Source organism: Morone saxatilis, unplaced genomic scaffold, assembly GCF_004916995.1.
Source record: "Morone saxatilis isolate NCDOM2014 unplaced genomic scaffold, NCSU_SB_2.0 Contig1, whole genome shotgun sequence".
NCBI lineage: Eukaryota > Metazoa > Chordata > Actinopteri > Moronidae > Morone > Morone saxatilis.
The window spans coordinates 14,751,533-14,763,380 of NW_023339651.1; the positions used below are offsets into that span (position 1 = coordinate 14,751,533).

The following is an 11,848-nucleotide window of genomic DNA, read 5'->3' on the forward strand; positions in this document are numbered from 1 at the left end:
AGTGTTTGGTTGGTCCGTTTTGGGCTGCAGTATGGCGAACCAATGGCGTCTGTAGATAAAAACGGCTCATTCTTAGGTAACGAAAACAAAACTATTCCTATTTTCAGGTGATTATACACTAATGAAAACTGACCTATGGACTCTATATTCCGTGTCGAATTGGAGGAATTTCCAATACTGGTATTAGTATTGGAAAAACTCTACCATTTCTATTAACAACTATATACTAATGGACGTCAATAAAAAATAAATATCTTAGATAGATAGGTATAAAGATACAGATATAGATAGAAAGCACAAAAGTTAGAATGATATCAAAATACTGACGTTAAATAAAAAGTATTGTTATTTTATATATTAGAATGAAAAATGATGTCACCAACTACATTTTGGGTGTGAGACAGTTATCGTAAAGCAATGATTTACTTTGGGGTAAAATATTTCACTAAAACTGTCCAAACTTGTAGCTTTATCATTTGACAGTCACAATAAGCATTTATATATCCTGGGTCGCTAGTCTAGTGTGAGATTAATATTACTGAAGCCACTCCAGAATATTCCTCACTGGTTTGCTTTACATTGACTGTCGTGCTTTTGCTGTGAGACAGGACATCCTCTGATTATCACACATAGGGTTAAAGGTCATGCAGCCACTCCTCTTGTCATAGTGAGGCTTAATAAAAACTGCATCAGCCGTCACTTCACAAGGTTTTACTATTTTTAATCGTCTTTGTCTTCTAATGTAAGTCAGTAAACGCTGTTACGCTTAATTGCTTAAATCTGTCACTTCAGAATGGACGGCTGTTATATCATAAGGAGACGTCAATAAACAGTATACATTAAACAGTATATAATGTTGTAAAGAGCAGCAGACATGGAAAGAGAGACAGAGTTGACAGGCAGGATGAGAAACAAAGAGAGCATCTCAGCTGACCTCCATATGAAGCTTCTTTGTGTTAGCTGCATGGTGACAGGAAGGTCACCGTCACAATAAGTGTCTACTCAAGTATGGCCTCGCCTGGAGACATGAATAGACCTCCTCAGCAGCCATCCATCCCTCCCGCCATCCCTCCTTCCTGCCGTCCCTCTACGCAGCCAGCAGACTCACGCTGCGAGCTCTAATACAACAGCTTCCTCTGTTGGCTGGCCTTGTATGAAAACTTAATGGTAATTGCCCACAGATGCCACATGAGGGTAAGATAGCGGGGGGAGAGAGAATTGGCTCTGAAAAGAGGATTTAGAGGGAAAAATGGAGGTCATAATTGTGGTTTTCAAGGAAACACAGAGGAGTTATTCAGGATCTTCATAGAGAAGTCTGGAGTCTCTGAGGAGAACACTGGCCTTGGGACAGCATTGTCATGAAATGGACATTGAAGAAGAGTTTGGAGACCAGTATATGCCACATAATGGGCAGATTAAAATTCCTTTTTGACAGGCAGTTTGATATTCATACAGGCTTTTTGTTACAAGTTCAAGCAAAAGACAATGGGTTTCTATTGAAGGATTTCCCTATGCAAAATGTCAAATTAGAAAAGTTTAACAAACAAAATCTCTCTGACATTACTCCATATTTTCCCCATTGTCAGCAAATACCATGAAAATACTAAAACGTGCTAGTTTATCTCTCAAAACTGTCTGATTTCCCAACCTGGGACCGACGTGTAACGACAGCCGGACAAACGAGGGAGTAAAAGTTATTAGGGACTGTCTCCCGCTGCAGATTAATTACATTTGGTGCTGGAGTGAGTGTACTGCGGCGGGGCAGCGTATGTGGCGTTGACACAAGATGAACTTCAGTGCATGTTTTCATGGTAGTGAAGGAACATGTCGCCCAGGGCAACAATGTGGTCCGTTTATGTTAAACACACAATACTAGTAGAATCAAATCATAGCTGGTTTTGGTCTTTTCATTGGACTTGTTGCCAAGAACACTTGAAAAAAAATCATGTTTTGATTAAGAAATTGTGTAATGTGTTTGTGTGTGTGTGTGTGAAGACAATGGGATAACTGTTCCAATCAGTAGTTTCCAACCAGGGGATCATTTTGGAGTTGCCAGGGGGCACACGGAAAGATTGCGTAAGAGCGACTTATTTGAAAAAACATAAATTATGATTTGATTTTTTGTTTTTTTTTCCTGAGTCAGCTGTAATACCTGAACACTGTTGCAACTGAGAGTACATGACAATGGGTTAGCGAGGAAGCAGAGACAGTTAGCTTAAAGTAATAAATAATTAGCTGGTTACAGTACACTGCTTAAAGTAATGGATAAACCTTTGAAACAGTTAGCTGAAGGCAATCCAGTATCTTTCCCAGTGCCAGTCAGCTCTTCAAAGACTCTTCATTCCTCAGACAGCTTCAACGGTGAACATTTCAAAGTAAAAGCATGACAGTACATCTGCCCATTATTCATCAACCCTTCATTTGACGATCCACTCGTGACCGCTCAGTGACCCGTGCTTCCACTGTGCAGTCACTGCTTTTTCACTTTAACCCTCGACAACCCGTTTGATGCACCGCACTGTTTTTCGTACTGTTATGGACTCCTACAGCCGTCCTACTTCTGTCTCTATCTCTAGGCTGGCAAAGGAAAATTAAACCAGCAACACACAGTGGTGAGCGTGGGACTTAAGATTAATGGAATACGAAGAGGATTAGTAAATGTATACGCACATGTAACTGTAACTGTATATGCATAACACAGAGAGCAATACAACCGATGAGTGTCTCTGAAATAGAACCATCTACTGTTTGCTTTTCCTTTATTTTGTCCTGTGAAGTAAAAATAGAACGTGTGTGCGTGAACTTGCTCTGTAGTTTTTCATCTGTGATATTGATTTGTGTGAGTGCTCTGGCAGCACAGGCGTGTCTGTCACGCTGATGGGGCCATTCCGGTTTTGATACAGCATGATGACGTGTGTGTGGGGGAAAATAAACAAATAAGGAGTGAGCCTAACACAGTGACAGAAAAATAATACCCAGAGACATGATGAGAGAGAGAGAGAGAGAGAGAGAGAGAGAGATAATTAAAAAAATCCCTGTCTAGATTGTTAGGGATGAGCTCAAATCTTGATCTTTTGGTCTTTCGGGGGGACAGACAAACTGCAGGACAGACGCGATAACTCCTGCCCTCACCTGTCAGTCAGCTCTGTTCCAAAAACCTAGCAGCAGTCCTGACACCGCTAATCTTTCACGCAGAAGCTCAAAGTGTGAAGTCTGAATTTGTTTGCTTACAAAAACCACAAATCACACATTAGACAACTGATGTAGCTGACAAAAAAGCTGCACTGTGATGTCCGTTGTTCGGCACCGAAGGGATTTCACTTTTCATAGCGTGCACTGAGGTTATTTCCTCGCCCGCGGCAGGTGCAAATCTTGGTCTACGCACACCCGCTGAAGCTATGACGTCACTGTCAAGCCACAATTATGCGCACCAGATCCGCTGGTTCAAATTGTGCAACCAGCGCTAATAAGTTGCAAAATAACCAGGGAAAACCTGCACACGTGTGCACATCAAACCTGTGGTTCTGATGGAGCTGCGGTTTCTGCCACAGTGTCAATCAATAAGCATGGTGAAGACTGTCCTGAAAACTCATAAGTCAGTTATAACATCAGAATTCAGCATACAAAGACTGACAGACACATTCTTATAACTCATTTAATACGCAACAGTCGTCCAAATGCCTCCATTCTTTCAAAACATGAACCCATAACTCCCCTTTCCTGTCTCTCTCTATTCAAAATTCCGAAAAGAGAAAAGAAGAAAAGGGGAAAAACAACATAACCAAAATGGTACCAATGCTTTCGGATATGGGTTATGTCCCCTAGGAGGAGTAGAACAAATCAGACATTTGCGGCATTTGAAAGCGGAGTAAGATATTGAGAGTATCTCCTGGTACAACCTGACAGTGTTACATGCCGTCGTTTCCTGCTTTTGCTAAACTTTAGTCAAAATCCTATTTGAATTTCTTGACAGGCCGATCCTAGATGAAAGAAGTACTTGGGCAGTGAGTAGTGGCACAAAACACAAGAAAGATAAACAGTGCAGCTTGTAGGCCCTGGAGAAGATCCACTCATGGGCAAACTGCCATGAAAAATGCATTGTGAAAATGCTGGAGGGCTCCTGTAAAACCAAACCAGTTTTCCACCCTGATGCACCGGCACAGGACTCTAAACAGGAAGGTGCATTTCAGTTATAAGAGCAGCGGCCCATGAATTAAACCCACTACTGTCACTGCCGCTTCTTTTCTATCCAGCCTGTTCAAACATGCCGAACGCAGAACGCTAAGTGCGCCAGAGGAAAGAGACGAAGAGATAACAACACACCTGCAAAATGTCACCGCGAACGCACGCAGACACCTACCATATTTACACGGAGCGATGGTTCACACCAGAGGACATATCTTCTGAGGTGCTGCCAGCTTCCTGTTCAGAGTTACGTGTGATTGTGTGCGTTCTACTTTTGTCTTCAGACAATGAGAAACACTTTCAGTTGTCATTTTGAAGTGTCAAAGTCACGACACGTTTAATTGCAGAGAAGAAGTGATTTTCCCATGCAGTGCTGCTTTTCAGATCACAATTTAAGGCCCAGTGTGGAACATTTCAAAGGATCTGTTTGCAGGAATGGGATATAATATTACTAGCTGCGTTTCAGTAGTGGAGAATCCGCCATTTTGGGCCCAAAGATCTTCAGTTTGTAGGTCGGACAAAACAAGACGTTTAGTATTGTCACCTTTGACTTGAAGCTTTTGCATGCAACATTACAGATATTCTTCCATATTTTGAAATAAAACAACTGGAGATTTGGCTGGTCAAAACAATTCATCACTCTGAATGTAAAGCCAGAGGTACTGGTTTGCAAAATTGGATCAGATTGCTTTAATATTTAAATACTTTTGCAGAAATTATTCCGGTGTTCAACAATTCCTGGTTACTGAAAGACTTGTATTTTCCCTCCAAAATAAAACATTCAATCAGCAGCTAATATTCTCTGTAGGCACTTCAGCAACAGTGGACAAACTATTTAGAGCCTTTATTTAAGTACTTACTATGCAGTAAAATGCTCCCTATCAGTCTTTTACTATAATCACATATGATGTTCTGATGTTCTTGGATTAATATTACTGCTGCATTAATGTGTATGTTGCATTTTACTGCTGCAGATGTTTAGTTTACGTTCAAACCCTGGCACTAATCCGTTCTCCTAAGAAGAACTCTGGGACTGGCTGTCAGGTGTGCTGTGTATATGTGTGTGTGTGTGTGCGTGGTGTGTGTGTGTTGTGTTGTGTGTGTGTGTGTGTGTGTGTGTGTGTGTGTGCGCTCCTGCCATCTGGCCCAAAAGTCTGCTTCCTACCATCATTCCAAACAGGAAGCCAAAACAAATCCTTGATGACATGGGTCAGTAGTTTAATTGTGTCTTTGGGATTTCTGCACAGCCAGCAACAGAAAGTGCCCCCTTTTATCCCAGCAGCCCCGGAGCCTGAAGCCCTCTCAAATCGATTTATCTCTCTAACCTGTGTGGGTGCGTGTGTGTGTGTGTGTGTGTGTGTGCATCGACGTTGGTGCCAACTTTGCCTTGATTCAGTTCAGATTGAGTGTGGATATAGAGGGGTTTGCCAGTGGGTTAAACGATACAGAAGCTCTTTCTTTTTTCTCATTTCACTCACCCCCCACCCCACAACACAAACACACACAAACACTTCATTGGTCCCATATTGGCCTTCATACAGTAGATGAAAGACATCAATAAAAGAAGATGAGTCATGGGAAGGAGGAATTTTATATCTCTAAGGCTACCCTGCAATAAGACCTGTGCTTGTGGGTATGTGTGGCTTTTATTCTCTGTCTGACACAACAACACACACAAACACACACACACCACAACAAACATACCACTGTTCCTCTTCACTTCAGCATTGACATCCTGGTCACTGACAACCTGACACACAAGATATACGAACGTTTTTAATTTTGAAAGGCAATGCACATGTGTAAAACTCTACACTACACCCACCGTGCATTAAGCGACACTGTTCATATGTGTGCTGCCCCCCCCCCGTGAGACCCCACCCAGAGACCCCAGTGTGCTGCAGCGCCGGTACAAAATAAATAAATAAATAAACACACTGCAAAACCTGCACCGTGAACGACAAACAGCGAGGTGTGCACAGACTCACAGCCGGTGTGAGAGGCGTCCAGGCTCGGTCAAAGACACCCAGTGTTCCCCCTCGCTTACCTTCAAACTGAGTCCGGTTCCTGCAGCCCAGTACGGCACCGACGGCGCCCCCGGTGAGTTGCTAACGCCGGCCGGTCACTTCATAAGTTATATACCTGCCGCGCATCCCGCGGGCGCGAGGAAGAGTAGTATCACTATGAGGCGCGAGCTCCAGATGTTAGTGAGGGCGGTGTTCGCGTGCCATAAAGATGTCTAATATCAGCCGAGTTCAACCTCTGCTCTGAGTGAGGCACACCGGCTCCTCTGCAGCTGTCCGCCCGCCTCACCGGCACAGACTGTCGGTCTGACAGTGGAGTGACTGCCGGTCCGCCCACGCTGCTGCTGCCGCCGCCGCTGGATGAGAGGACACCGACCGACTGCCGCTCCGCCGGCCGAACTCACGGTGCCGCCTACCGGTGATACCGAGCAACTGCAGGGAGCAGTTAGGGCGAGTGCATCCTGTCAAAACAGGTTTGTTGTAATTAAGAGGTTTTACACAGTTTAGGAGTAGCAGAGGCTGGTAATCTGTTTACTGTATTTTTCATTATTAAATACACTAACAGCAGCAGCAGAGGTTGATTGTCATTTATGCAACATATATTATCTTTTTTTGCAGATTAACCGCAACTCCACAGTAATAGTCCATAATAATTTAACTCTTCATCAAAAAAATTAGATTAAATTGGCCAATTATCCAGATTGTACTGTTTTATCTTTTTTTCCAATTGTTTATTTCTTTACTGGGTCAATCACTTGTTAATGAGTATGTAACTACAATAAAAGTACTAAAACAAAATATTGATATTGTGGATATTTTTTCTTTTACTCGCTGGGTTTGCAAGTATACTTGAGTTCTTGAGGTTCAGTGTGTAACATTTAGGAGGATTTATTGGCAGAAATATAATGTAATATTCATAGGTATGTTTTCATCAGTGTATACCTAAAAATAAGACTTGTTGTGTTTTCGTGACCTTACAATGAATCCTTTTTATCTGCAGAGGGAGTGGGTCCGCCATGTTGAACCACCGTGTTTCTACAGTAGCCTCGACATACAAACCAAACTCTGGCTCTAGATACAGCCATTTACATTTTCTGGCCACAGTAAATTCTCCTACACAGTTGGTGGGCAATATTCAGATGGTTGCAATCTGCAGCTTCACCGCTAGATGTCACTAATACCCACACACTGGTCCTTTAAAACTTTAAGTATTACTCACTTTTTGCTCTTGACAGCAATTTTTAGTTTGAAGAATTGCCTTAATCACTGGAGATACTGTAGGTATTTATTGAGGCCTAAGGTAAAGCAGAATTCTGAGCTGTTTTAGATATTACACATCTTGAAAGATGTCTCAAAACCTCAGGAATGATAATGCAACTTTAAACTGACCAAACTCTGTGGAAAAGAAGAGCCAGACACAATACACATGTATGATTATTACTAGTCTACCACAGGACCAACAAATAGGGAAGCAAGTTTAAATACATATTAATTAGGAATATGTAAATGTTTTCCTCCATGTGTACTCTTCATGACAACCCTAACCCTAAACCCCACTGTTTGTCATAGTGACAGATAAGCATGGGCAGGTGAAAGTTAGGTACTGAAATACTGCACAAACACATATGCACTGAACCATTAAAAAAAAAAAAAAAAAAACATTAAATAAACTGTGCATTGATATATAGTCACTTTGTCCCTCTGGAAATGCTGCATGTGCCTTCTGTCTACTTTAGCCTGATGTTTTGTCCTGGAGACTCTCTCTCTGGATTCCCCTGAACCAGTTTCCCCTGCAGGGTCGGTGTCCTGTTCCTTCAACCCCTCACCCACCACACAGCCAACAACCACCTTCAAATAGGGTTCATCTGACCACCATCACTCAACAGCGCTGCTCACCACAACGTTCAGTCCCTGCAACAATGTGGTCGTCAGATGTGAAAAGATACAGCTCGGTACAAAGGATCATTTTCGTGGTTGTGGATTGTTCGCTGTACAAGCCTGGCCAGGTGTTTCTGGGTGTGGTAGGGATGATTTTTTCCTTTTGGTGTGGTGATGAATACCTGAAAAATTAAAGGATGTAATTCACTCCTTATGGCAATAGAAATTTTTAAATACAGGCAGTGTATCTGGCTGTACCATCATGAACTCATTACCTTACTTAGGGTGTTACATGACTTGCAAACTCAAATCATAATTACACAATGCATTCCAGTGTATCATGATGAAAGTCATCAGTACTTACTTCTGTGAATCATTAATAACAATTGCAGTCATTTTGGCAGGAACACGTTGTTTATCTTTGGAAGGATGCTGCCAAAATGGCTACAAATGATTTCCTAAGATTCAGTTAAGGAAATAAAACATTCAAATTAAATCACAGTTACCCCCCATGGTTTTATGACAAAACATGTTGTGACAGTTGTTTTATCTCACAAGAACCATTGAGTTCAGTGTTTCCTCACATACTTGATTTCCACTTAAAAAAAAGAAAGACAAAGAAAGAAAGAATGAGACACTTATCTGTATTTCTGACCAGTTTAATTTAAAAAAGCATCTGGTTTTGTGCAATAGCTATACCACTGCCAGTGAAACAGATGTGTGTGCGCACATATGTAAAAGAGATACAGTATGTTTTTACTGCTTTGATCTCTGCAGGCAACAAGGAGCATCACTAAAAACCTTGCTACCTTTAGGTCGTTTAACTTAATTTTGAATGCACATAATGCAGACATGTGCATAGTGTGTATATGGTAGGGAAAGACCAAGCTTGGGAGAAGTGGAGATTTTTACTAATAGCATCATAGGAGCATTGCTTCGGCCCCATAATGTCTGATAGTAGTACACTGGGAGTGAGGTAACCGGCTGGAGCACTACCATTAGCCACTCACTCTTACATAGGCAAGTAAGAAAAGACCTGCGTGAAAACTACAGGCTAGGTGTCATGGGATGGGAATGTCATCAGAGCCACACATCTGCCACCTTTACCTGTTAGCTTCAGTGACAGGGGCAATAACTGCTCAGCTTGGTGAACAGGACTCACCATTTGATATGTTTGTCATGATTTTGGCCATTTGTAACTCCACTCCTGATGTGTGATTTGGGCTCTGTAAAGCGATCGTTACATTATCTATTTTAGGTTGATATTAGGGTTGAGCTGAGAAATCTATATGAATATAATGAATATAATATAACACAATAACAAAACAGCCCATCCTGTTTAACACAAAGTACTGGTTGAATTAAAACAAGAATGCTTACATAAAAAAATACATGATGCATGTGGAAAGTTTCAGACAAGCCTTCCAGAAAGCTATCATTGGTGTGAGTGTGTAAGTTGTGTGTGTGTGTGAAGGTGTAAGTAAGGAATGGGTAAGCTGTGTGTTTCTGTTGTGTGTCCCGAGCATTGCAGAGAGACTGTGTTTCCTCTTTCTGCCTGTTTAGATCCAAGTTGCTCGGCTACATTTAGCTTTAAAGTCCTGGAGGCCAGCACAGGAAACACTCCTGGCAAACTTTCTGACAAACCGGCCAGTGCTGGGAGGGACTGGGCCTGAGCTTTTATACATGTGAGTTACCAGTAAAGACAGGAGGAAACCGCCTGTGCTCGGGTCAAGTGTCTTTGGAGGTTTGGTGCATTTTTGTTTCAGTTTTAGATTATTGTTTGTCAGCTGAACTGTCAGTATGTTTTGCAGGTTAAACCATATACAATTCACACACACACTCACTTCACACAGGTGCATATACGTACACATAAATGTCTGCCTAAATGCGTCTTATGCAATGAAGGCTTGTTTCTAAATACTATTTACTGCAACACTCCTTTACCTCTTTGTTTGTGTTGACACTGAGAGAGAGTCACATTACGTGCAGGACATACAACTGCTTTCCTTTTGTAAAAACTGATTACAATGCGTAGCTGCAGGAAACACGCTTTAAGGATAATCAGCAGCGGCAGGAAACAGGAGAGACTTGCAAAGGTACGTTTCATGCTTTAAGAAGCTTTTATAGACTTTACAGGGAAACCTGTTTATTCAAATGAGGAATTTATCACCCTTTTCCACCTTATGGCTTTGATTCTTGCTTTTATATTAAACTTCTTTAATAAATGGTTTAGGTTCAGAGGAAAAATTAGGAACAGATGTAATCCAGTCATATACTGGTTGGTTATTTTAAAAGGACCATACTAATATTTTTGCATGTTGTTACTAATTTTTAGCAAATCATGTACACCTTACTGCTGGCCATTTAACAAAAACTGTAGTGTTTATAAATGAAAATTCAAATTGCAGAGCCTNNATGATGACAGTGTAACCTTTGGAGGAAGAAGATGGTCCCTGTGATGGATTACAGTGATTGTAACATGTGGGCCACAACTATAAATCAAACTACACTAAATTGAAAATATGAAATACTTTCTTCAGGCATGTAATTAACTCTAACAACACTGTGAAGTCCAGTCCAAAATCAATATACAATGCTGTGACAGAATATTTGGATCAAAACTTTACCAGAGTAATTATAAGTCTTGTTTGTTCTTCTACTTTGTTTGACAAACTAAATAAACTGTGCATTCTGAAGTTTCTTCAGGAAATTTCACACATAAACATATATCTTCATCCTTAAGTCCATATCCCTAAGTACTGATTTAACGTGAACTACATCAGCTAAATATATATTACAGAATCTGAATATGATGAACGATCCTGTGGTATTAGAAGAAACATAACTCTACCTCACAGCTCCACCTTGTGGAGTAATAAAGTGGCAGTTTCTTGTGGTATGATTCCAGTAAACAGATGAGAACAGCAGCTTTTGGAAAACAATTACTTCATCATAAAGTTCTGTAAACTGACCCACTGATTTAAAATTTGCAGAATGACCTCTGTGTGTGTTTTATTATATTGGACATATATTTAGACACATTGCTGTGTAAACAACCTTATGTTGTTTATATAAATTTAACTACTTTTAAACTTACAGTTTTTAAAGAAAGGTTGATTTTTAAACTTAGAGAACTCCTACACACTATGTTGTCTTCACTTGTGGTGGTACTGACCACCACAAGTGCTTCACAGCAACAACACACAGCAAACAGGCAGACTAATGGAGTGTCCAAGCACCTTTAACCACAGCATGCAGTGAAAGCATCTCGCCCAGGGGAACTAACCTCCCTCCCTGCTCCACAAAGTGAAAGAAAAGGAAGGAACAAATGGTTCAATAGTTCACAAGACAACAAAAGTTAGCTGCTGGAGAGACCGACAGCTTTCATGGTTTACCTACAACACTGTTTCCACAATCTTTATCTTTTCTGATGGTGGTGACCTCAGTAAACTCCCAGCAGCTCCACCCAAATTCAACTTGACAAGAGATCTAACTGGCTAAAGCAATTGGCCAGCATGCAGTAATCTGCAGATTGATGCTGAAGTTGTTAGTTCAAGCCTCACCTGGAGCAGATCATTTTTATCATAGTGACTGAGGAAAAGTAATTATCTGACTGTGACTGACAGCTCATATTCTCTAGCTGCTCTAACTAGTTTAAGGTTTTGGGTGTAAACCTGCCCAAAGCATTACAGTAGCTCTAATGCATAATCCTTTTGTCGTGTTAATCAGTGGTTTCCCAGTGAGACTGAACTATAGAAGAT

At 41.2% G+C, this 11,848-nt stretch overlaps 1 protein-coding gene across 1 annotated transcript in view; it reads right to left on the reverse strand.

Moving 5' to 3' along the window:
• The window catches only part of rhbdf1b (rhomboid 5 homolog 1b (Drosophila)), a gene marked incomplete at its 3' end in the record, with an annotated part of 34,889 nt that extends 28,321 nt beyond the window's left edge, over positions 1–6,568 (reverse strand). The window contains 1 exon segment of the mRNA XM_035659353.1: positions 6,233–6,568.
• Between the last annotated feature and the right edge of the window lie 5,280 nt (positions 6,569–11,848).